This window comes from Leiobunum rupestre, chromosome 2 (assembly GCF_980474605.1).
Source record: "Leiobunum rupestre chromosome 2, qqLeiRupe1.1.hap1, whole genome shotgun sequence".
Classification (NCBI taxonomy): domain Eukaryota; kingdom Metazoa; phylum Arthropoda; class Arachnida; order Opiliones; family Sclerosomatidae; genus Leiobunum; species Leiobunum rupestre.
In genome coordinates, this window is record NC_143385.1 from 50,702,643 (window position 1) to 50,727,286 (window position 24,644).

Genomic DNA, 24,644 nt, shown 5'->3' on the forward strand with positions numbered 1-24,644 from the left:
ATAAAGCGAAGATTTGAATTACATTACTTTATCATGAGAAACGCACAAATTACCGTTCTTGTAAGAAGGTGTTAAAAAAAGGAATTTTGTTATTAACTCAACATGTAATTGTTAAAGGAATCGTCTGCAATTTTCTTTTTTTTCCTTCGCTTAACTGCTGACCATGACCAAAATTATCATTTAATCGTTCGAAATTTTTTGATGCCATTTGAATAAAACCCCGCCGTAGCTAGCGGCGTTATAGTCATTCGTGAAATTTAAACGTCGAAACATTGAAACTTTAAAGGTTTTCACACAGGTGTTTTGCGAAGGTGGGTGTTTATTTTTAGATTCAAAGCGAACTCTACCACAAGGTAGAGTATTCAAAAATAGCTTAAAGGCTCATGATATTGCTCCTCCCCACGGTAATCTTTAGTAAAAGGCGAAAGATTAAAGCGATTGAGGAGAAGCTAGAGCATAATATATCGTGGCTACTATAAATAAAATGATTATTGTATCAAACCATGTTACACTATATTTTATTTGTATGAATTAAAAGTAATAAAGCGAAGATTTGAATTACATTACTTTATCATGAGAAACGCACAAATTACCGTTCTTGTAAGAAGGTGTTAAAAAAAGGAATTTTGTTATTAACTCAACATGTAATTGTTAAAGGAATCGTCTGCAATTTTCTTTTTTTTCCTTCGCTTAACTGCTGACCATGACCAAAATTATCATTTAATCGTTCGAAATTTTTTGATGCCATTTGAATAAAACCCCGCCGTAGCTAGCGGCGTTATAGTCATTCGTGAAATTTAAACGTCGAAACATTGAAACTTTAAAGGTTTTCACACAGGTGTTTTGCGAAGGTGGGTGTTTATTTTTAGATTCAAAGCGAACTCTACCACAAGGTAGAGTATTCAAAAATAGCTTAAAGGCTCATGATATTGCTCATCCCCACGGTAATCTTTAGTAAAAGGCGAAAGATTAAAGCGATTGAGGAGAAGCTAGAGCATAATATATCGTGGCTACTATAAGTAAAATGATTATTGTATCAAACCATGTTACACTATATTTTATTTGTATGAATTACAAGTAATAAAGCGAAGATTTTAATTACATTACTTTATCATGAGAAACGCACAAATTACCGTTCTTGTAAGAAGGTGTTAAAAAAAGAAATTTTGTTATTAACTCAACATGTAATTGTTAAAGGAATCGTCTGCAATTTTCTTTTTTTTCCTTCGCTTAACTGCTGACCATGACCATGACCATGACCAAAATTATCATTTAATCGTTCGAAATTTTTTGATGCCATTTCAATAAAACCCCGCCGTAGCTGGCGGCGTTATAGTCATTCGTGAAATTTAAACGTCGAAACATTGAAACTTTAAAGGTTTTCACACAGGTGTTTTGCGATGTGGGTGTTTATTTTTAGATTCAAAGCGAACTCTACCACAAGGTAGAGTATTCAAAAATAGCTTAAAGGCTCATAATATTGCTCCTCCCCACGGTAATCTTTAGTAAAAGGCTTTTATTGTTTATTAATTAAATTATTTTTACAAAACAAAATAAATTTTGGTTGTAAAAAAAAGCCCAATCAAATTATCTACAATAAATTTTACAGCGTTTCTTTTTCATTTTTTCAGCCAGCTTCAATTAAAAATAAAAAACGAAAATTTAAATATAAACGTTATAGTACACATAATCTAAAAATTAAAAATAATATTAGTACACTGATATCATTTAAAATCAATAAAATCTCACGCAACAATAATATTCAATTAAAAACCTATCTAAAATCAAGGTTGCACCACTTTTGACGACAGTTCAATTGAATTGTTACTTCTTCCGTGGGTTTCCCCCCGCAGAAGAAGTGCTTGGGCGCTTCGGCGCTGTTCTAACCCTTCCTGGAGCAAAGGTGGGCGTGATCGTTGAATTGTTTTTCCTTTGTTGGGCTTTCCACACTGAAACCGCCGTGATGGGAACTTTTTTTTCTGTAGGAACGGGATCCGGTGAAATTTTAACAGTGTCGCTATATGAACGGTCTGGTGATACTGGCTCATCTGTGCAATGAATGGGAGGCGGGAGTTGTGGAGTTCCGGTAACACTTGGAGACGTTGGAGACGACGGGGAGGACTGAGAGGAAACTGGTGAACTATCGTATTTAACTTCTTCTATTTCGTTGCTGACCATAGACTTTTCTTCGGCTTTTTTGTCTTTAGCAGAGGTAACTTCGGGAGATTCCTCTACTGGAGTGCCATCTGCGGTCGATTTTAAAGTCTGGGAACTCTCATACGCTTCCAAAGCCACTTCGGCTGCTTTCTGGACCCAACGACGGTCTTCCGTGGTACATGCTCGAGCAAGATGATCACTAGATCCGCATCTGTAACACTGACGCTTGACGCCTCGGTACTGGATATTTACCCTGAAACTCCCGGCAAGTATGACGTTCGGGACAGGCGCTCTCATCTTCAGTTTAACGATTCGATTTCCATTCGTGAGTTGCGGGAAGTCCTTGTCCACTTCGTAGTCCCACGAGAGGACATCGCCATAAGGTCTCAGTCCTCCGCTGACAACGGCTTGGTCTAGTTCATAAGGGGCACCGATAACGGTGATCAACATCTCATCTGAATCAACTGGGGAGACTTGGAAGGAACCTTGGCCGATCGTGATGGAACCGGAACTAAAAATTTTATCATATTCTTCTTTCGATGAACAGGTTACGTGGAACACGCCTCTACCTTTCGGCTGACAACACCTGATTGACGCAGGTCCAAATTGGTCGAAAAAAGCCCTTGCGACATCCAGAAACTTCAGATTATCTCCTCCGACATCAATTTTCAGCGACAGAGGGCGCTTAAGACGGCCCGAAGGCGCCATGACCACGTACAAAAACCGGACTACGTTTAAAATAAAAAAACTACCAGTAAAAAAATAGTAAAAGGCGAAAGATTAAAGCGATTGAGGAGAAGCTAGAGCATAATATATCGTGGCTACTATAAGTAAAATGATTATTGTATCAAACCATGTTACACTATATTTTATTTGTATGAATTACAAGTAATAAAGCGAAGATTTTAATTACATTACTTTATCATGAGAAACGCACAAATTACCGTTCTTGTAAGAAGGTGTTAAAAAAAGAAATTTTGTTATTAACTCAACATGTAATTGTTAAAGGAATCGTCTGCAATTTTCTTTTTTTTCCTTCGCTTAACTGCTGACCATGACCATGACCATGACCAAAATTATCATTTAATCGTTCGAAATTTTTTGATGCCATTTCAATAAAACCCCGCCGTAGCTGGCGGCGTTATAGTCATTCGTGAAATTTAAACGTCGAAACATTGAAACTTTAAAGGTTTTCACACAGGTGTTTTGCGATGTGGGTGTTTATTTTTAGATTCAAAGCGAACTCTACCACAAGGTAGAGTATTCAAAAATAGCTTAAAGGCTCATAATATTGCTCCTCCCCACGGTAATCTTTAGTAAAAGGCGAAAGATTAAAGCGATTGAGGAGAAGCTAGAGCATAATATATCGTGGCTACTATAAGTAAAATGATTATTGTATCAAACCATGTTACACTATATTTTATTTGTATGAATTACAAGTAATAAAGCGAAGATTTTAATTACATTACTTTATCATGAGAAACGCACAAATTACCGTTCTTGTAAGAAGGTGTTAAAAAAAGAAATTTTGTTATTAACTCAACATGTAATTGTTAAAGGAATCGTCTGCAATTTTCTTTTTTTTCCTTCGCTTAACTGCTGACCATGACCATGACCATGACCAAAATTATCATTTAATCGTTCGAAATTTTTTGATGCCATTTCAATAAAACCCCGCCGTAGCTGGCGGCGTTACAGTCATTCGTGAAATTTAAACGTCGAAACATTGAAACTTTAAAGGTTTTCACACAGGTGTTTTGCGATGTGGGTGTTTATTTTTAGATTCAAAGCGAACTCTACCACAAGGTAGAGTATTCAAAAATAGCTTAAAGGCTCATAATATTGCTCCTCCCCACGGTAATCTTTAGTAAAAGGCGAAAGATTAAAGCGATTGAGGAGAAGCTAGAGCATAATATATCGTGGCTACTATAAGTAAAATGATTATTGTATCAAACCATGTTACACTATATTTTATTTGTATGAATTACAAGTAATAAAGCGAAGATTTTAATTACATTACTTTATCATGAGAAACGCACAAATTACCGTTCTTGTAAGAAGGTGTTAAAAAAAGAAATTTTGTTATTAACTCAACATGTAATTGTTAAAGGAATCGTCTGCAATTTTCTTTTTTTTCCTTCGCTTAACTGCTGACCATGACCATGACCATGACCAAAATTATCATTTAATCGTTCGAAATTTTTTGATGCCATTTCAATAAAACCCCGCCGTAGCTGGCGGCGTTATAGTCATTCGTGAAATTTAAACGTCGAAACATTGAAACTTTAAAGGTTTTCACACAGGTGTTTTGCGATGTGGGTGTTTATTTTTAGATTCAAAGCGAACTCTACCACAAGGTAGAGTATTCAAAAATAGCTTAAAGGCTCATAATATTGCTCCTCCCCACGGTAATCTTTAGTAAAAGGCGAAAGATTAAAGCGATTGAGGAGAAGCTAGAGCATAATATATCGTGGCTACTATAAGTAAAATGATAATTGTATCAAACCATGTTACACTATATTTTATTTGTATGAATTACAAGTAATAAAGCGAAGATTTTAATTACATTACTTTATCATGAGAAACGCACAAATTACCGTTCTTGTAAGAAGGTGTTAAAAAAAGAAATTTTGTTATTAACTCAACATGTAATTGTTAAAGGAATCGTCTGCAATTTTCTTTTTTTTCCTTCGCTTAACTGCTGACCATGACCATGACCATGACCAAAATTATCATTTAATCGTTCGAAATTTTTTGATGCCATTTCAATAAAACCCCGCCGTAGCTGGCGGCGTTATAGTCATTCGTGAAATTTAAACGTCGAAACATTGAAACTTTAAAGGTTTTCACACAGGTGTTTTGCGATGTGGGTGTTTATTTTTAGATTCAAAGCGAACTCTACCACAAGGTAGAGTATTCAAAAATAGCTTAAAGGCTCATAATATTGCTCCTCCCCACGGTAATCTTTAGTAAAAGGCGAAAGATTAAAGCGATTGAGGAGAAGCTAGAGCATAATATATCGTGGCTACTATAAGTAAAATGATTATTGTATCAAACCATGTTACACTATATTTTATTTGTATGAATTACAAGTAATAAAGCGAAGATTTTAATTACATTACTTTATCATGAGAAACGCACAAATTACCGTTCTTGTAAGAAGGTGTTAAAAAAAGAAATTTTGTTATTAACTCAACATGTAATTGTTAAAGGAATCGTCTGCAATTTTCTTTTTTTTCCTTCGCTTAACTGCTGACCATGACCATGACCATGACCAAAATTATCATTTAATCGTTCGAAATTTTTTGATGCCATTTCAATAAAACCCCGCCGTAGCTGGCGGCGTTATAGTCATTCGTGAAATTTAAACGTCGAAACATTGAAACTTTAAAGGTTTTCACACAGGTGTTTTGCGATGTGGGTGTTTATTTTTAGATTCAAAGCGAACTCTACCACAAGGTAGAGTATTCAAAAATAGCTTAAAGGCTCATAATATTGCTCCTCCCCACGGTAATCTTTAGTAAAAGGTGAAAGATTAAAGCGATTGAGGAGAAGCTAGAGCATAATATATCGTGGCTACTATAAGTAAAATGATTATTGTATCAAACCATGTTACACTATATTTTATTTGTATGAATTACAAGTAATAAAGCGAAGATTTTAATTACATTACTTTATCATGAGAAACGCACAAATTACCGTTCTTGTAAGAAGGTGTTAAAAAAAGAAATTTTGTTATTAACTCAACATGTAATTGTTAAAGGAATCGTCTGCAATTTTCTTTTTTTTCCTTCGCTTAACTGCTGACCATGACCATGACCATGACCAAAATTATCATTTAATCGTTCGAAATTTTTTGATGCCATTTCAATAAAACCCCGCCGTAGCTGGCGGCGTTATAGTCATTCGTGAAATTTAAACGTCGAAACATTGAAACTTTAAAGGTTTTCACACAGGTGTTTTGCGATGTGGGTGTTTATTTTTAGATTCAAAGCGAACTCTACCACAAGGTAGAGTATTCAAAAATAGCTTAAAGGCTCATAATATTGCTCCTCCCCACGGTAATCTTTAGTAAAAGGCGAAAGATTAAAGCGATTGAGGAGAAGCTAGAGCATAATATATCGTGGCTACTATAAGTAAAATGATTATTGTATCAAACCATGTTACACTATATTTTATTTGTATGAATTACAAGTAATAAAGCGAAGATTTTAATTACATTACTTTATCATGAGAAACGCACAAATTACCGTTCTTGTAAGAAGGTGTTAAAAAAAGAAATTTTGTTATTAACTCAACATGTAATTGTTAAAGGAATCGTCTGCAATTTTCTTTTTTTTCCTTCGCTTAACTGCTGACCATGACCATGACCATGACCAAAATTATCATTTAATCGTTCGAAATTTTTTGATGCCATTTCAATAAAACCCCGCCGTAGCTGGCGGCGTTATAGTCATTCGTGAAATTTAAACGTCGAAACATTGAAACTTTAAAGGTTTTCACACAGGTGTTTTGCGATGTGGGTGTTTATTTTTAGATTCAAAGCGAACTCTACCACAAGGTAGAGTATTCAAAAATAGCTTAAAGGCTCATAATATTGCTCCTCCCCACGGTAATCTTTAGTAAAAGGCGAAAGATTAAAGCGATTGAGGAGAAGCTAGAGCATAATATATCGTGGCTACTATAAGTAAAATGATTATTGTATCAAACCATGTTACACTATATTTTATTTGTATGAATTACAAGTAATAAAGCGAAGATTTTAATTACATTACTTTATCATGAGAAACGCACAAATTACCGTTCTTGTAAGAAGGTGTTAAAAAAAGAAATTTTGTTATTAACTCAACATGTAATTGTTAAAGGAATCGTCTGCAATTTTCTTTTTTTTCCTTCGCTTAACTGCTGACCATGACCATGACCATGACCAAAATTATCATTTAATCGTTCGAAATTTTTTGATGCCATTTCAATAAAACCCCGCCGTAGCTGGCGGCGTTATAGTCATTCGTGAAATTTAAACGTCGAAACATTGAAACTTTAAAGGTTTTCACACAGGTGTTTTGCGATGTGGGTGTTTATTTTTAGATTCAAAGCGAACTCTACCACAAGGTAGAGTATTCAAAAATAGCTTAAAGGCTCATAATATTGCTCCTCCCCACGGTAATCTTTAGTAAAAGGCGAAAGATTAAAGCGATTGAGGAGAAGCTAGAGCATAATATATCGTGGCTACTATAAGTAAAATGATTATTGTATCAAACCATGTTACACTATATTTTATTTGTATGAATTACAAGTAATAAAGCGAAGATTTTAATTACATTACTTTATCATGAGAAACGCACAAATTACCGTTCTTGTAAGAAGGTGTTAAAAAAAGAAATTTTTTTATTAACTCAACATGTAATTGTTAAAGGAATCGTCTGCAATTTTCTTTTTTTTCCTTCGCTTAACTGCTGACCATGACCATGACCATGACCAAAATTATCATTTAATCGTTCGAAATTTTTTGATGCCATTTCAATAAAACCCCGCCGTAGCTGGCGGCGTTATAGTCATTCGTGAAATTTAAACGTCGAAACATTGAAACTTTAAAGGTTTTCACACAGGTGTTTTGCGATGTGGGTGTTTATTTTTAGATTCAAAGCGAACTCTACCACAAGGTAGAGTATTCAAAAATAGCTTAAAGGCTCATAATATTGCTCCTCCCCACGGTAATCTTTAGTAAAAGGCGAAAGATTAAAGCGATTGAGGAGAAGCTAGAGCATAATATATCGTGGCTACTATAAGTAAAATGATTATTGTATCAAACCATGTTACACTATATTTTATTTGTATGAATTACAAGTAATAAAGCGAAGATTTTAATTACATTACTTTATCATGAGAAACGCACAAATTACCGTTCTTGTAAGAAGGTGTTAAAAAAAGAAATTTTGTTATTAACTCAACATGTAATTGTTAAAGGAATCGTCTGCAATTTTCTTTTTTTTCCTTCGCTTAACTGCTGACCATGACCATGACCATGACCAAAATTATCATTTAATCGTTCGAAATTTTTTGATGCCATTTCAATAAAACCCCGCCGTAGCTGGCGGCGTTATAGTCATTCGTGAAATTTAAACGTCGAAACATTGAAACTTTAAAGGTTTTCACACAGGTGTTTTGCGATGTGGGTGTTTATTTTTAGATTCAAAGCGAACTCTACCACAAGGTAGAGTATTCAAAAATAGCTTAAAGGCTCATAATATTGCTCCTCCCCACGGTAATCTTTAGTAAAAGGCGAAAGATTAAAGCGATTGAGGAGAAGCTAGAGCATAATATATCGTGGCTACTATAAGTAAAATGATTATTGTATCAAACCATGTTACACTATATTTTATTTGTATGAATTACAAGTAATAAAGCGAAGATTTTAATTACATTACTTTATCATGAGAAACGCACAAATTACCGTTCTTGTAAGAAGGTGTTAAAAAAAGAAATTTTGTTATTAACTCAACATGTAATTGTTAAAGGAATCGTCTGCAATTTTCTTTTTTTTCCTTCGCTTAACTGCTGACCATGACCATGACCATGACCAAAATTATCATTTAATCGTTCGAAATTTTTTGATGCCATTTCAATAAAACCCCGCCGTAGCTGGCGGCGTTATAGTCATTCGTGAAATTTAAACGTCGAAACATTGAAACTTTAAAGGTTTTCACACAGGTGTTTTGCGATGTGGGTGTTTATTTTTAGATTCAAAGCGAACTCTACCACAAGGTAGAGTATTCAAAAATAGCTTAAAGGCTCATAATATTGCTCCTCCCCACGGTAATCTTTAGTAAAAGGCGAAAGATTAAAGCGATTGAGGAGAAGCTAGAGCATAATATATCGTGGCTACTATAAGTAAAATGATTATTGTATCAAACCATGTTACACTATATTTTATTTGTATGAATTACAAGTAATAAAGCGAAGATTTTAATTACATTACTTTATCATGAGAAACGCACAAATTACCGTTCTTGTAAGAAGGTGTTAAAAAAAGAAATTTTGTTATTAACTCAACATGTAATTGTTAAAGGAATCGTCTGCAATTTTCTTTTTTTTCCTTCGCTTAACTGCTGACCATGACCATGACCATGACCAAAATTATCATTTAATCGTTCGAAATTTTTTGATGCCATTTCAATAAAACCCCGCCGTAGCTGGCGGCGTTATAGTCATTCGTGAAATTTAAACGTCGAAACATTGAAACTTTAAAGGTTTTCACACAGGTGTTTTGCGATGTGGGTGTTTATTTTTAGATTCAAAGCGAACTCTACCACAAGGTAGAGTATTCAAAAATAGCTTAAAGGCTCATAATATTGCTCCTCCCCACGGTAATCTTTAGTAAAAGGCGAAAGATTAAAGCGATTGAGGAGAAGCTAGAGCATAATATATCGTGGCTACTATAAGTAAAATGATTATTGTATCAAACCATGTTACACTATATTTTATTTGTATGAATTACAAGTAATAAAGCGAAGATTTTAATTACATTACTTTATCATGAGAAACGCACAAATTACCGTTCTTGTAAGAAGGTGTTAAAAAAAGAAATTTTGTTATTAACTCAACATGTAATTGTTAAAGGAATCGTCTGCAATTTTCTTTTTTTTCCTTCGCTTAACTGCTGACCATGACCATGACCATGACCAAAATTATCATTTAATCGTTCGAAATTTTTTGATGCCATTTCAATAAAACCCCGCCGTAGCTGGCGGCGTTATAGTCATTCGTGAAATTTAAACGTCGAAACATTGAAACTTTAAAGGTTTTCACACAGGTGTTTTGCGATGTGGGTGTTTATTTTTAGATTCAAAGCGAACTCTACCACAAGGTAGAGTATTCAAAAATAGCTTAAAGGCTCATAATATTGCTCCTCCCCACGGTAATCTTTAGTAAAAGGCGAAAGATTAAAGCGATTGAGGAGAAGCTAGAGCATAATATATCGTGGCTACTATAAGTAAAATGATTATTGTATCAAACCATGTTACACTATATTTTATTTGTATGAATTACAAGTAATAAAGCGAAGATTTTAATTACATTACTTTATCATGAGAAACGCACAAATTACCGTTCTTGTAAGAAGGTGTTAAAAAAAGAAATTTTGTTATTAACTCAACATGTAATTGTTAAAGGAATCGTCTGCAATTTTCTTTTTTTTCCTTCGCTTAACTGCTGACCATGACCATGACCATGACCAAAATTATCATTTAATCGTTCGAAATTTTTTGATGCCATTTCAATAAAACCCCGCCGTAGCTGGCGGCGTTATAGTCATTCGTGAAATTTAAACGTCGAAACATTGAAACTTTAAAGGTTTTCACACAGGTGTTTTGCGATGTGGGTGTTTATTTTTAGATTCAAAGCGAACTCTACCACAAGGTAGAGTATTCAAAAATAGCTTAAAGGCTCATAATATTGCTCCTCCCCACGGTAATCTTTAGTAAAAGGCGAAAGATTAAAGCGATTGAGGAGAAGCTAGAGCATAATATATCGTGGCTACTATAAGTAAAATGATTATTGTATCAAACCATGTTACACTATATTTTATTTGTATGAATTACAAGTAATAAAGCGAAGATTTTAATTACATTACTTTATCATGAGAAACGCACAAATTACCGTTCTTGTAAGAAGGTGTTAAAAAAAGAAATTTTGTTATTAACTCAACATGTAATTGTTAAAGGAATCGTCTGCAATTTTCTTTTTTTTCCTTCGCTTAACTGCTGACCATGACCATGACCATGACCAAAATTATCATTTAATCGTTCGAAATTTTTTGATGCCATTTCAATAAAACCCCGCCGTAGCTGGCGGCGTTATAGTCATTCGTGAAATTTAAACGTCGAAACATTGAAACTTTAAAGGTTTTCACACAGGTGTTTTGCGATGTGGGTGTTTATTTTTAGATTCAAAGCGAACTCTACCACAAGGTAGAGTATTCAAAAATAGCTTAAAGGCTCATAATATTGCTCCTCCCCACGGTAATCTTTAGTAAAAGGCGAAAGATTAAAGCGATTGAGGAGAAGCTAGAGCATAATATATCGTGGCTACTATAAGTAAAATGATTATTGTATCAAACCATGTTACACTATATTTTATTTGTATGAATTACAAGTAATAAAGCGAAGATTTTAATTACATTACTTTATCATGAGAAACGCACAAATTACCGTTCTTGTAAGAAGGTGTTAAAAAAAGAAATTTTGTTATTAACTCAACATGTAATTGTTAAAGGAATCGTCTGCAATTTTCTTTTTTTTCCTTCGCTTAACTGCTGACCATGACCATGACCATGACCAAAATTATCATTTAATCGTTCGAAATTTTTTGATGCCATTTCAATAAAACCCCGCCGTAGCTGGCGGCGTTATAGTCATTCGTGAAATTTAAACGTCGAAACATTGAAACTTTAAAGGTTTTCACACAGGTGTTTTGCGATGTGGGTGTTTATTTTTAGATTCAAAGCGAACTCTACCACAAGGTAGAGTATTCAAAAATAGCTTAAAGGCTCATAATATTGCTCCTCCCCACGGTAATCTTTAGTAAAAGGCTTTTATTGTTTATTAAATTAGTACAATTAAAAATAAATAATTAATTAATTGTACAAAGCCTTCTCAAATTTTCAAAAGGAATACAACAAAAAACATTTAAAATATTAAATCAAAAAATATTTACAAATGACAAGAGCATGATTTTAAAATGACTCGGAACTTATTTAAAATTTGAAAATTTCTTATAAACGTACTCAAAATAGCGTACTCAAAATAGCGTAATATTTAAAAAGCGAGATGCAACTCTTCATTTAAAACCTGAACAATGGGGAATTCGCCGTGGCACCACTTATCAACGAAGTCAGGACGATCTAATTGCTGGTGGTCAGATCTTGCCCTCAGGAGAATCCTCGAACGAGCTTTTGCCAACATAAGAACTACGGGCACATCCTTTTGCGAGTAGACTTTTGCGTTCCTCGAATCCCACGCTTGAAAACGGAGCTCCGCTGCTATGATACGGAAGGCGTAGCGCAAATGGGCTGGAACTGGGATGATTTCTTGATAGACCGCTGCTTTGGCCGAGAGGAAACGCAGATTGAAAAAACGTCGGAGATGTTGCCAAATGGGGTAAACATGGGCGCAATCGAAGAGCACGTGTGTCACCGTTTCGGGAGACGTGCAAAAAGGGCAAGTCCAAGAGGTTGCCATACCATGATTTTTCAGAAAGAAACGAACGGGCAAAACATGATGGGCTGTTTTCCAAAAAAGATCTCTTCGAGTTGGTTCTATTGACCGATTAGCAGCCTCCCAAAACACCGCTTCCCATTTTACATTCGGTGACTCCTTTACTACTCTCACTTCCGTTTTGTTTCTGAGAGCATCGCGTATTTGCTTGTTTGTCGCTGATGTCCAATCAAAGCAAGTGTCTCTTGTTTTTAACTTCTTGACCTGCTCGACGAAGGCCTCGTACAGATGGTGTACTTCTCCGGCGTGTAGGCGGTGACTGTCCCAAGGAAGGCGGAACAAGGTGCTGACTGTACTTGACAGGAAATAGATCGAGGAATCGTGGATTGGGTGGTCGGAGGCTTGTAACGCGCGCGCATTTCTTGTGAATGAAAGTGCCGAGATTTCATTCCTCAAATTAGGAGCACCGAGGCCTCCTTCTTTCGGCGTCTGGTAAACGGTGTCTCTCGAAACCCATTCTGGTTTTTCAGACCAGATAAAGGTGAACATGAGGCTCGTGATTCTGTTGATGTTCAAGTGCGAGAAGGAAACCAAGGGCACGCCGTACGTCAAAGCTGGCACACCAATCTGACGCAAAACTTGCGTTTTACCGAGGAAGGACAGCTGAGTTTTTCCCCAAGACCGAAGAACCTCATGGAACCGATTCAGAAAGATGTCTTCGTTTTTTTCGGATGATCCACTGCTGGTGAAAAGGATGCCGAGAATCTTTAGAGGCTTGTCCGAAAAATTAATATTTAAGGACTTTGGTATTTCGTAGATTCCTGCGCGACCGAGTTCCAGAGCCTTTGTCTTCTCTAGGTTGATTCGGCTTCCTGATGCTGAACAGAAAGAATGCGCCAGAGCCATGGTTTGGCTTAGAGACTCGGTGTCTTCCAAAAGGAAATTGATGTCATCGGCATGACTGAGAGATTTTTGGTTCTCAACTTGTGTGGACCCTGGACCTTTTAGACCCCGGATCATGGGATTTTGGCGGACATTGTGCAGAAGAACTTCTATAACGATAGTGAAAAGGACCGGTGATAGAGGACAGCCTTGACGAACTCCTCTCTCTATGAAAACCTTTCTCGATAGGTGACCATTAACCATTACTCTACTGTACGAGTTTTTGTACAGACTTTGGATTGCCTTAATAAAAGCCTTCGGAATGCCGAAAGCCTCCATAGCGGCGAAGAGGAAGTCCTGGTCCACACGATCGAAGGCTTTATTCAAATCCACCGCGAGCAACAGACCAGAACCATTTCTTTCCGTGGTATGAACCAAGGTATCACGTAAGTACAGAAGGTTGTTGTACAGAGATCTTCCCTTGACTCCCGCTGTTTGCGTGGGACCGATTATTTGGTCCATAACCGTTGCTATCCGCATCTCGAGGATCTTGGCAAATAACTTCCTGTCAAGGTTAAGAAGCGTGAGCGGCCTCCAAGCTCCAAGTTCTTCCTTTTTCTCTTCGTCCTTGCACAGAAGGCTGATCATGCCAAACTGGAAGGAGTCGGTGAACTGACCATTTTCTAGGCTTTCGTTGAAAACGTTGACTATTATTTGTTTTAGTTCTTGCCAAAAGGTACGATAGAATCCCACCGTCAGTCCATCAGGCCCTGGAGCTTTTCGGCGCGAGAAGGTCCTCAGTGCTTTAGTGCATTCGGTGACAGTGATTCTAGCATTGAGTGAATCTTTCATGTTGTCAGGAACCTGAGGGAGATCTTTAAATAAGGAGGTTAGTCTGGAACTGTCAGTGGCGCTCTTCTTGTACAGATCTTGGTAAAATCTCCTAACTTCCTCTTGAATTTCCTCCTGGTCAGTAATGGTTCTCGTACCCGTAACAATCTCCGACAGCGCTACTTTCTTCCGATTCATCGCTTGACGGCAGTAGAAGTCGGAGTCGAATTTCATTTCCATGGCAATTTCTTGACCATGTTCTTTCGCCCTCTGGAATCTTAGCTTGGATTCATACTCTTCATGGAGTTTGCTCCGTATGTTGGAGATTTCGGTTATTACTTCTATGTCTCTTGCGTCCTTCGGGAGACGATCCAACAAAGACAGAGACCATCTAAGAAAGTGGACCCTTTTTCTAGATGACGCTGCTCGGGATTTCCCTAATTTCCGAAAAAGATCGGCGAATTTCGTTTTGCAAGTCTCCCAGTCGTCGCAAGAGTGGACGGCTTCGGCCAAATTTTGAATTTCCGGTTTCACATCCGCAACAAAATCTGAGTCCTCCAAAACAGAATCATTAAGCCTCCAAATGCCTTTACCTCTGGGAGTGGCTAGCGGAACTTCCACCTCTAAGATAACAGCCTGGTGATCGGTGACGTACGAGGCTGTACTGCCTAGGGGAGTAATGGTGCAGGAACGGACGCTGGTAACAAGCTGGGATGGTAAATAGATACGGTCTAAGCGACATTTTACATTTTTTGCTTCCCAGGTGAAAGTGCGGACTCCAGGATTGCGAAGCCGCCAGATGTCAACTAGGTTGAGTGATTCCATTTTCCGCTCCAAATTTTTGGCCGAAGCGTCAACGAGAACGTTGCCGCCTTCCTTGTCCAGGTTCAAATTCGAAACGCAGTTGAAGTCTCCGAGTACAAGCAAATAAGAGAACGGGCCATCGACGTACTGGTGCAAGCTATTGAAGAGTAGTGACCTTTCACCCATCCTATTAGGAGCGTAAATGGATAATATACGGAGTCGAGAATCATTATAGTCTAGATCCACACACACTACACGCCCCGACGTGTCCAACCGGAGACTGCGAAACTGAGTGCGAGCGCCCTGTCTAACGAAGATAGTGGTGCCACGACTGAAGTTACTCCCTACGCTATAAAATATATCCTGCGCTTTAAATAATTTCTTAAGGTAATTAAAGTTATCAGATCTAACTAAGTGACTTTCTTGAATACATAAAATGTCTATTTCTTCAGCACGGAAGAACGCGGCAATATCTTTTTGTTTTTTTAAATTACGTAAACCCTCTACATTTAAAGTCCCTATTTTTAAAACACTCATAAAAATATATATTAAAAGCTACAATTTATTACTAAAAGTCAATAAAAAAACTAATTATACTGGTTACTTCTTGCGAGGAATTCCACCCGAAAAGGTACCAGGGCGTTTAGGAGCAGTCCTGGTTCTTTCAGGAGCTGAGCTGCTGGAACTGTTCTTAGGATATTTGGATTTCAGTGTGGTGAAAGACGGTGCCGAGGAAACTTTCTTGACGGTAGGAGTAGTCGTATTTTTTATGGACTCGCTAAAGGTACGTTCAGTAGGTTCTTTTGGGGATGCAAGTTCTGGATCTTCAGCCCACAAAGGTGGGAAATTCGAGTGGCTCGGGGATAGTGGGTTTGGCTGCTTGGAGACAGTAGGACTGGGATAGCTGGTTCTGGGAACTTCGGCCACTTCATCTCTCGCTGAGTGAGAAGGGCTAGATTCTGCATCTTCAGGTTTGGACATCGATTCCATGTTTTCGTGGGACTCTTGTTCGAACGACATAAGAACAACCGGATTAACTATCGGAGTGTCATCAACTGGTTTCTGCTCCATAGGTTTCTGCGTTTTTTCGTACTCCTCTATCGCACGATCAGCGGCTTTTTGTACCCATCGACGATCTTGTGAAGTACATTCTCTGGCCAGGTGGTCGCAATCTCCACACTTGTAACACTGGCGCTTGACGCCACGATACTGGATGTTGACTCGGTAGCTACCGGCTAAGATGACATTTGGTACAGGTGATCTTACTTTCAATTTAATAAGTCTGTTTCCGTTTGTAAGAAGCGGGTACTCTTTGTCGGCTTCATACTCCCATGACAGGACATCGCCGTATGGTCGTAATCCACCACTGATGACAGCAGGATCCAGTTCATAAGGGGCGCCAACGACGGTGATCATCAGCTCATCGGAGTCAACGGGAGATACTTGGAACGTAGCTTGACCAATTTTAATGGCACCAGAAACAAAGATCTTTTCATATTCTTCCTTTGACGCACAAGTGACATGGTACACTCCACGACCCTTGGGCTGACAACAAATAATTGAAGCCGGACCAAACTCATCGAAGAAGGCTTTGGCAACATCAAGGTATTTCAGATTATCACCTCCTACATCTAGTTTCAGAGAGAGCGGACGTTTCAACCGCCCTGAGGACGGCGCCATGATTCGAAAACAACCGACTGCGCGAAAAACTAATAAAAACTATTAAAAAACACACTCACTTTTTTAGTAAAAGGCTTTTATTGTGTATTAAATTATTTACAAAACAAAAAAAAATTGATTTGTAAAAAAGCCCTAACTTAATAACTTAAAATATATTACAAGTTAATCATACATTCAATTTTAAACAGACAAAAATATAGTTCTTAAAATGCAATTACTCTGATAATGATAAAATTTTCCATACAGTATAAATTTGATTAGAATAAAAGATCTAGGTTTTCGACCCCAATAACTCGAACTATTGGCAACTCAGCGCGGCACCACTTATCAAGGAAATCAGGTTTCTTCAACTGTTGAAGATCAGCCCTGGCCCGTAATATAATCCTCGATCTTGCTTTTGCCAGCATAAGGAACGTTGAAACGTCCTTCTTCCCATATACTTTTGAATTTCGAGCATCCCATGCTTGGAACCGCAATTCTGACGCGATAATTCGGAAAACGTAACGGAGAGGAGTGACGACTGGGACCGTCTGTTGAAAGACGGCAGCGCTTGCGGAGATGAAAGGCAACCGGAAAAAGTATCGAAAGTGTTGCCACATGCGTTGGACGTTGGTGCAGTCAAACAGCGCGTGAATAATGGTTTCAGGAGCCGGACATAATGGACACTTCCAGGAGTCAGACATGTTATGCTGTTGAAGGTAAAACCTTACTGGCAAGATCCGATGGACAGTTTTCCAGAGGAGATCTCTTCTTGACGACTCAATCGCCCGATTGGAGGCCTCCCAGAAAATTGATTTCCAGTTCATTTTGGGTTGATCCCGGACCACTTTGATTTCTACTTCTTTTCGTAGAAGGGCGCCAATCTGTTTGTTGGAGGACTTTTTCCAGTCGAAATTCTTGTCTTTGTTCTTAAATTCTCTCGTTAGCCTGGTGAAGTCTTTGTAAGACTGATGGGTTTCTCCAGCATGAGGCACGCGTTTGTCCCAAGACAGGCCAAATACAGTAACGAGAGTACTTGATAGAAGGTAATTCACGGTGACGTTGACGGGATGAAAGGGAGTAGATAAACAACGTGCGTTCCTCGTGTAAGATAACGCCAGGATTTCGTTTTGCAGGTTCGGGACCCCAAGACCGCCTTCTTTAGCTGGCAAATACAATGTGTTGCGAGATACCCACTCAGTTTTATTCGTCCACATGAATTTGAACATGAGAGCCGTGAGCTTAGCAATATCATCTTTGGCGAAGGAAATCAGTGGGACACCATACGTTAAAGATGGAACTGCGATTTGACGAATTACTTGAGCCTTCCCTAGGAGGGATAGGTCAACTTTTTCCCAGGAACGTAGAGCCTCTCGGAAACGACCAAGAAAAATCTCTTCATTTAACGGGGAAAGTCCATTGCTACAGAAGTGAATTCCGAGTATCTTCAATGGCTTATTTGTGTAGGCAATCTTCGCCGATTTCGGTAATTCAATTGCTTCACCGTGGCCCAGTTTGAGGGCTTTCGTCTTTTCCATGTTGACGCAACTGCCTGATGATGAGCAAAAGTCCTGGACCGTTACCATAGTTTCATACAAGGATTCGCTGTCTGCCAAGAGGAAGTTAATGTCATCGGCGTGGCTGATTGACTTGTTGTCATTTTGTCGGGAAAAGCCTGGTCCATCGATGCCCCGAATATTTCGGCTTCTACGGATATTGGCAAGAAGAACTTCTATGGTAATGGTAAAGAGTGCTGGAGACAAGGGACAACCTTGTCGGACACCCCTTTTGATAAAAACCTTTTCGGTTAAATGGCCGTTTATCGAGATCTTACTATAAGAATTCTTGTAGAGGTTCTTCAGTGCAAGAATGAAACTGTCCGGGATTCCAAAACTGGCCATGGCGTTGTAAAGGAAGTTGTGATCTATCCGGTCGAAAGCTTTATTCAGGTCCAGCGCCACCAAGACTGCGGGAACATTCCTCTTGTCGATATGCGCTAGCAGGTTACGTAAATAGAATAAATTGCTGTATAACGTACGGCCTTTGACTCCCGCGGTTTGCGTAGGACCTATTATTGATTCCATTACCGAGGACAGACGGCTTTCAAGTATCTTGGCAAATAATTTCCTGTCCACATTCAGCAGCGTTAGAGGCCTCCAGGCTCCGAGTTCTTGCTTCATTTTTTCGTCCTTGCATAACAGACTTATCATACCGGACTTAAAAGAGTCCGTGAAGTGACCATTCTCCATACTAGTATTGAAGACGTTAGTGATTACGTGTTTCAGGGTTTCCCAGTACATCAAATAGAACGAAACCGTGAGGCCATCAGGTCCTGGAACTTTTTTACGAGAGAAAGTCTTAAGGGCCGCGGTACATTCAGCGACAGATATTTCAGCAGTCAAGGTAGCTTTCCTGTCTTCGGGAATCTTTGGAAGATCTCGTAGTAAGACGTTCTGCTTGGGCTGGTCCGTGGCACCTTCGTCATAGAGTTCTTGGTAGTATCTTTGTACTTCCTCCCGGATTTCGTCCTGAGTGGTTAAAGTCGTCGTGCCAGCTTTGATTTCCGATAGTACTTCTCTCTTACGAGACATCTTTTGGCGACAGTAGAAGTCTGAATCAAATTTCGTTTCCAACGCTATTTCTTGACCATGTTCCTTCGATCTTTGTAGCCGGAGTTTAGACTCATATAATGCGTGAAGTTTGCCTCTAATGTCAGTTAGTTCAGATACAACGGGAGTGTCTTGGTCTTCTTTGGGTAGACGTTCTAGAAGGGACATGGACCAACGTAAGAAATGTGCCTCTTTTCTGGTAGACGCAGCTCGGGTTTTGCCCTCCTCACGGAAGAGATCAGCGACCTTAACTTTGAACTCCTCCCAGTCCTCGCAGGACTGCACTCCTTCGATAAGATCAGTGATTTTGGGATTCAGGGCCTCAACAAAGTCGGCATCTTCTAAGACGGTGTCGTTGAGTCTCCAGACGCTGTTGCCTCTAGGAACTGAGTGCGGGATACAGACCTCCAGGATGACGGCACGATGGTCCGATACGTACGACGAAGAACTGCCCAGGGAGGTGATAGTGCAGTCTAGAACATGGGAAACCAAGTCTGCTGGCACGTAAATTCTGTCTAAACGACATTTTACATTCTTCGCTTCCCAGGTGAAAGATTTAACTCCCGGATTACGAAGTCTCCAGATATCGACCAGATTAAGCGAATCCATTTTCTGTTCCAGGGTTTTCGCCGACGCATCGCCGAATAGGTTACCGCCTTCCTTGTCAAGGTCGATGTTCGCTACACAGTTAAAATCTCCGAGAACGAACAGATGCGAAAACGGGCCGTCCAAGTAATGATGGAAACTATTAAAAAAACGGGTCCTATCCCCCATCGAATTCGGTGAATAAACATTTAATATTCTAATCCTGGAGGCGTTAAAGTCCAAGTCGACGCAAACAACGCGACCGGAATTATCCAAACGGAGACTGCGGAAAACAGCGAGAGATCCCTTTTTAACAAAGAAAGCGGTGCCACGGCTGAAATTGCTGCCCTCGCTAAAAAACAACTCCTCTGCGTTAAAAAGTTTTTTTAAGAACTTAAAATTGTCAGACCTAATCAAATGGCTCTCTTGAATGCAAAAAATATCAAGTTCTACTGTACGAAAAAAACCCGCAATATCCTTTTGTTTTTTAAGACTACGTAACCCCTCTACATTAAAAGTTCCAATTCTTAAAACCCCCATAAAATTGAATAAATTAAAAACAACAAAGGCATATCAAAAGTCAATAAAAAAAGTTCAACTGCAGTTACTTCTTACGCGCATTGCCGCTCGAAAAACTGCCTGGACGCTTCGGATTGGTCCGAACTCTTCCTGGTACTGTACTAGGTGGTATGGTCTTCAGTTGACTGATCTTTGGACGTGGAGGAATCTGCGTGGTCGATGTCTCTGATTGAAGTATTTTGTTATCGGTAGGTGGTGTCTTATTTTTCAAAGTGTCGCTGTAGGAACGGTTAGGCCCAAGGGCGACTTCGATGGGCGGGAGATCTGGGTCGTCAGCCCATAAGGGCGCGAGCTCAGACGTGCTAAGTGAGGCTGCATTCAAGGAGGACAGAGATGAGTGCTGGTTTGCCCTGGACTCGTCGAGAACTTCATCTCCTTCATCGATAGGAACTGACTGGTTTGGCGGTGGCTGGGATGCTGACTCACTTGTCTCCTCCTCGAAAGAAATAAGGAGACTGTTTTGTACCTCGTTGCTAACCATAGACTCTTCATCGGCTATTTTGTCTTTAGCCGATAGTACTTCGGGAGATTCCTCTACTGGAGTGCCATCAGCGGTCGATTTCGAAGTCTGGGAATTCTCGTACGCTTCCAAAGCCACTTCAGCCGCTTTCTGGACCCAACGACGGTCTTCCGTGGTACACACTCGAGCAAGATGATCACTATCTCCGCATTTATAACACTGGCGCTTGACACCTCGGTACTGGATATTTACCCTAAAACTCCCGGCAAGTATGACGTTCGGGACAGGCGCTCTCATCTTCAGTTTGACAATTCTATTTCCATTCGTGAGTTGCGGGAAGTCTTTGTCCGCTTCGTAGTCCCACGAGAGGACATCGCCATAAGGTCGCAGTCCTCCGCTGACGACGGCTTGGTCTAGTTCATAAGGGGCACCGATAACGGTGATCACCATCTCATCTGAGTCAACTGGGGAGACTTGGAAGGAACCTTGGCCAATCGTGATGGAACCGGAACTAAAAATTTTATCATATTCTTCTTTCGATGAACAGGTTACGTGGAACACGCCTCTACCTTTCGGCTGACAACACCTGATTGACGCAGGTCCAAATTGGTCGAAGAAAGCCTTTGCGACATCCAGAAATTTCAGATTGTCTCCTCCAACATCGAGCTTGAGAGAAAGCGGACGTTTCAACCGCCCCGAGGACGGCGCCATGATTCGAAAACACCCGACTGCGCGATAAACTATTAAAAACTATTAAAAACCAAACTCAATTTTTTAGTAAAAGGCGAAAGATTAAAGCGATTGAGGAGAAGCTAGAGCATAATATATCGTGGCTACTATAAATAAAATGATTATTGTATCAAACCATGTTACACTATATTTTATTTGTATGAATTAAAAGTAATAAAGCGAAGATTTGAATTACATTACTTTATCATGAGAAACGCACAAATTACCGTTCTTGTAAGAAGGTGTTAAAAAAAGGAATTTTGTTATTAACTCAACATGTAATTGTTAAAGGAATCGTCTGCAATTTTCTTTTTTTTCCTTCGCTTAACTGCTGACCATGACCAAAATTATCATTTAATCGTTCGAAATTTTTTGATGCCATTTGAATAAAACCCCGCCGTAGCTAGCGGCGTTATAGTCATTCGTGAAATTTAAACGTCGAAACATTGAAACTTTAAAGGTTTTCACACAGGTGTTTTGCGAAGGTGGGTGTTTATTTTTAGATTCAAAGCGAACTCTACCACAAGGTAGAGTATTCAAAAATAGCTTAAAGGCTCATGATATTGCTCCTCCCCACGGTAATCTTTAGTAAAAGGCGAAAGATTAAAGCGATTGAGGAGAAGCTAGAGCATAATATATCGTGGCTACTATAAATAAAATGATTATTGTATCAAACCATGTTACACTATATTTTATTTGTATGAATTAAAAGTAATAAAGCGAAGATTTGAATTACATTACTTTATCATGAGAAACGCACAAATTACCGTTCTTGTAAGAAGGTGTTAAAAAAAGGAATTTTGTTATTAACTCAACATGTAATTGTTAAAGGAATCGTCTGCAATTTTCTTTTTTTTCCTTCGCTTAACTGCTGACCATGACCAAAATTATCATTTAATCGTTCGAAATTTTTTGATGCCATTTGAATAAAACCCCGCCGTAGCTAGCGGCGTTATAGTCATTCGTGAAATTTAAACGTCGAAACATTGAAACTTTAAAGGTTTTCACACAGGTGTTTTGCGAAGGTGGGTGTTTATTTTTAGATTCAAAGCGAACTCTACCACAAGGTAGAGTATTCAAAAATAGCTTAAAGGCTCATGATATTGCTCCTCCCCACGGTAATCTTTAGTAAAAGGCTTTTATTGTTTGTAATTAAATTAATACAATCCAAAAATAAAAATAGTTGAATTGTAAAAGCCTATACATATTTACAAATAACAATAAATTTTACATTTTTCAAAAAATTTTAAAAGCAACACAGTACATTTTTGTAAATTTAAAAGAAACGTTAAAATAAAAGAACTAATTCATTATTATCTTTGATCTGAACTAATGGTAATTCCGCGCGGCACCACTTATCGGTAAAGTCTGGTTTCTGAAAATGGAGAAAGTCGGCTCTGGCCCTTAGCAGTATCCGAGAGCGGGCTTTGGCAAGCATTACGAAGGTTGACACGTCTTGGCGAGAATATACTTTAGAGTTGCGCGCGTCCCACGCCTGGAACCGAAGTTCCGATACCAAGATCCGGAAGACGTAGCGAAGGGGACCGGTTACCGGGATAATTTCTTGATAAACAGCGACTCTCGCCGTGATGAAACGAAGGCGGAAGAAACGTCGAAGGTGATGCCAAATTGGTCTGACGGAGAGGCAGTCGAAGAGAGCGTGAATTACGGTTTCAGGGTCCCGGCAAAAGGGACACGTCCAAGAATTATACATCCCATGAGCCTGTAGGAAGAACCGGACAGGCAGAATACGATGCGCGGTTTTCCAGAGTAAATCTCTTCGTGACGGTTCGATGTCTCGGTTAGCCGCTTCCCAGAATATCGCTTCCCAATTTATATTTGGAAGATCTCGCTTAGCTTTGATGTCAGGATCTGTTCGTAAAAAAGCGCTGACCTCTTTATTAGTGGATTTACTCCATTCGAAATTTCTGTCTTTAATTTTGAAATCCCTCGTTTGAGCGGTGAAATCCTTATATGACTGGTGGACTTCCCCGGCGTGTGGAAGACGTCTGTCCCAAAATTGACCAAAGACGGTGGACAAGGTACTTGACAGAAGATAGCGGACTGATGTGTTGACCGGGTGGTCGGTCGCCAGCAGACTCCGGACATTCCTCGTGTAGGACAGCGCTGCGATTTCATTACTGAGGTTTGGTACCCCCAAGCCTCCCTCCTTTGCTGGCAGATACAGGGTGTTTCGAGCCACCCACTCAGGTTTGTTCGACCAAATAAATTTGAACATCAAAGCCGTGATCTTTTGGATGTCTTCCGTCGAAAAGTTGACCAAAGGAACGCCGTATGACAAAGCGGGTACTCCAAGCTGGCGAAGTACTTGCGCCTTTCCCAATAGAGACAAATCTTCCTTGCTCCAGGAGTGAAGAATCTTCCGAAAACGTTCGAGAAAAATCTCCTCGTTTCCCATGGAAGGACCGCAACTCGTAAAGAGTATGCCAAGTATTTTCAGGGGCTCGTCTGTAAATTGGATTTTCAATGAGTTCGGTATTTCGTATTTACCTGCACGACCAAGTTCCAGGGCTTTGGTTTTCTCTAAGTTCATGCGACTGCCCGAAGCTGAACAGAACTTATTGATCGTAGCCATGGTATGGACCAGAGAGTCGCTGTCTTCCAGTAGAAAATTTATGTCATCTGCGTGGCTGATAGACTTGTGACTGTCCTGATGGGTGACGCCTGGGCCAGCAATGCCCCGGATGTTGCTGTTTCGGCGGACACTGTGCAGCAGAACTTCTATGGCGATGGTGAAGAGGGCCGGAGACAAGGGGCAGCCCTGACGAACACCCTTTTCAACGCGTACTTTTTCTGATAAATGTCCATTAACGATGACTCTGCTATACGAGTTTTTATACAGGCATTGGATGGCTTGAATAAAACCTTCCGGAATGCCAAACCCTGCCATAGCGCCATAAAGAAAATCCTGGTCCACCCGGTCAAATGCTTTGTTTAGATCGACGGCTAGTAAAATACCGGAAGCCTTCCTTTCTGAGGTATGTAACAAAAGATTGCGTAGGTAAATAAGATTACTATAAAGTGACCGACCTTTAACTCCTGCCGTCTGCGATGGGCCAATTATTTTATCCATAACGGCAGACAATCGATTTTCTAGAATTTTCGCAAACAATT

General features: G+C 39.3%; 18 non-coding genes across 18 annotated transcripts; all 18 read right to left on the minus strand.

Moving 5' to 3' along the window:
• Window positions 1–339: 339 nt before the first annotated feature.
• On the minus strand, window positions 340–458 carry LOC149958271 (U5 spliceosomal RNA). Its single transcript, XR_016479317.1, has one exon. It is a non-coding gene; the product is annotated as a U5 spliceosomal RNA (small nuclear RNA).
• A 421-nt stretch (window positions 459–879) lies between these two features.
• Window positions 880–998, minus strand: LOC149958272 (U5 spliceosomal RNA). Its single transcript, XR_016479356.1, has one exon. It is a non-coding gene; the product is annotated as a U5 spliceosomal RNA (small nuclear RNA).
• A 2,400-nt stretch (window positions 999–3,398) lies between these two features.
• LOC149958273 (U5 spliceosomal RNA) lies at window positions 3,399–3,517 on the minus strand. Its single transcript, XR_016479293.1, has one exon. It is a non-coding gene; the product is annotated as a U5 spliceosomal RNA (small nuclear RNA).
• A 432-nt stretch (window positions 3,518–3,949) lies between these two features.
• LOC149958274 (U5 spliceosomal RNA) lies at window positions 3,950–4,068 on the minus strand. The gene has a single exon (XR_016479294.1). It is a non-coding gene; the product is annotated as a U5 spliceosomal RNA (small nuclear RNA).
• Window positions 4,069–4,500: 432 nt separating this feature from the next.
• On the minus strand, window positions 4,501–4,619 carry LOC149958275 (U5 spliceosomal RNA). Its single transcript, XR_016479295.1, has one exon. It is a non-coding gene; the product is annotated as a U5 spliceosomal RNA (small nuclear RNA).
• Window positions 4,620–5,051: 432 nt separating this feature from the next.
• Window positions 5,052–5,170, minus strand: LOC149958276 (U5 spliceosomal RNA). Its single transcript, XR_016479296.1, has one exon. It is a non-coding gene; the product is annotated as a U5 spliceosomal RNA (small nuclear RNA).
• Window positions 5,171–5,602: 432 nt separating this feature from the next.
• Window positions 5,603–5,721, minus strand: LOC149958277 (U5 spliceosomal RNA). Its single transcript, XR_016479349.1, has one exon. It is a non-coding gene; the product is annotated as a U5 spliceosomal RNA (small nuclear RNA).
• Window positions 5,722–6,153: 432 nt separating this feature from the next.
• On the minus strand, window positions 6,154–6,272 carry LOC149958278 (U5 spliceosomal RNA). Its single transcript, XR_016479297.1, has one exon. It is a non-coding gene; the product is annotated as a U5 spliceosomal RNA (small nuclear RNA).
• A 432-nt stretch (window positions 6,273–6,704) lies between these two features.
• Window positions 6,705–6,823, minus strand: LOC149958279 (U5 spliceosomal RNA). The gene has a single exon (XR_016479298.1). It is a non-coding gene; the product is annotated as a U5 spliceosomal RNA (small nuclear RNA).
• Window positions 6,824–7,255: 432 nt separating this feature from the next.
• On the minus strand, window positions 7,256–7,374 carry LOC149958280 (U5 spliceosomal RNA). The gene has a single exon (XR_016479299.1). It is a non-coding gene; the product is annotated as a U5 spliceosomal RNA (small nuclear RNA).
• A 432-nt stretch (window positions 7,375–7,806) lies between these two features.
• On the minus strand, window positions 7,807–7,925 carry LOC149958281 (U5 spliceosomal RNA). Its single transcript, XR_016479301.1, has one exon. It is a non-coding gene; the product is annotated as a U5 spliceosomal RNA (small nuclear RNA).
• A 432-nt stretch (window positions 7,926–8,357) lies between these two features.
• LOC149958282 (U5 spliceosomal RNA) lies at window positions 8,358–8,476 on the minus strand. The gene has a single exon (XR_016479302.1). It is a non-coding gene; the product is annotated as a U5 spliceosomal RNA (small nuclear RNA).
• A 432-nt stretch (window positions 8,477–8,908) lies between these two features.
• Window positions 8,909–9,027, minus strand: LOC149958283 (U5 spliceosomal RNA). Its single transcript, XR_016479303.1, has one exon. It is a non-coding gene; the product is annotated as a U5 spliceosomal RNA (small nuclear RNA).
• A 432-nt stretch (window positions 9,028–9,459) lies between these two features.
• On the minus strand, window positions 9,460–9,578 carry LOC149958284 (U5 spliceosomal RNA). The gene has a single exon (XR_016479305.1). It is a non-coding gene; the product is annotated as a U5 spliceosomal RNA (small nuclear RNA).
• A 432-nt stretch (window positions 9,579–10,010) lies between these two features.
• Window positions 10,011–10,129, minus strand: LOC149958285 (U5 spliceosomal RNA). The gene has a single exon (XR_016479306.1). It is a non-coding gene; the product is annotated as a U5 spliceosomal RNA (small nuclear RNA).
• A 432-nt stretch (window positions 10,130–10,561) lies between these two features.
• On the minus strand, window positions 10,562–10,680 carry LOC149958286 (U5 spliceosomal RNA). Its single transcript, XR_016479307.1, has one exon. It is a non-coding gene; the product is annotated as a U5 spliceosomal RNA (small nuclear RNA).
• A 432-nt stretch (window positions 10,681–11,112) lies between these two features.
• Window positions 11,113–11,231, minus strand: LOC149958287 (U5 spliceosomal RNA). Its single transcript, XR_016479308.1, has one exon. It is a non-coding gene; the product is annotated as a U5 spliceosomal RNA (small nuclear RNA).
• Window positions 11,232–22,022: 10,791 nt separating this feature from the next.
• On the minus strand, window positions 22,023–22,141 carry LOC149958288 (U5 spliceosomal RNA). The gene has a single exon (XR_016479318.1). It is a non-coding gene; the product is annotated as a U5 spliceosomal RNA (small nuclear RNA).
• Window positions 22,142–24,644: the final 2,503 nt, after the last annotated feature.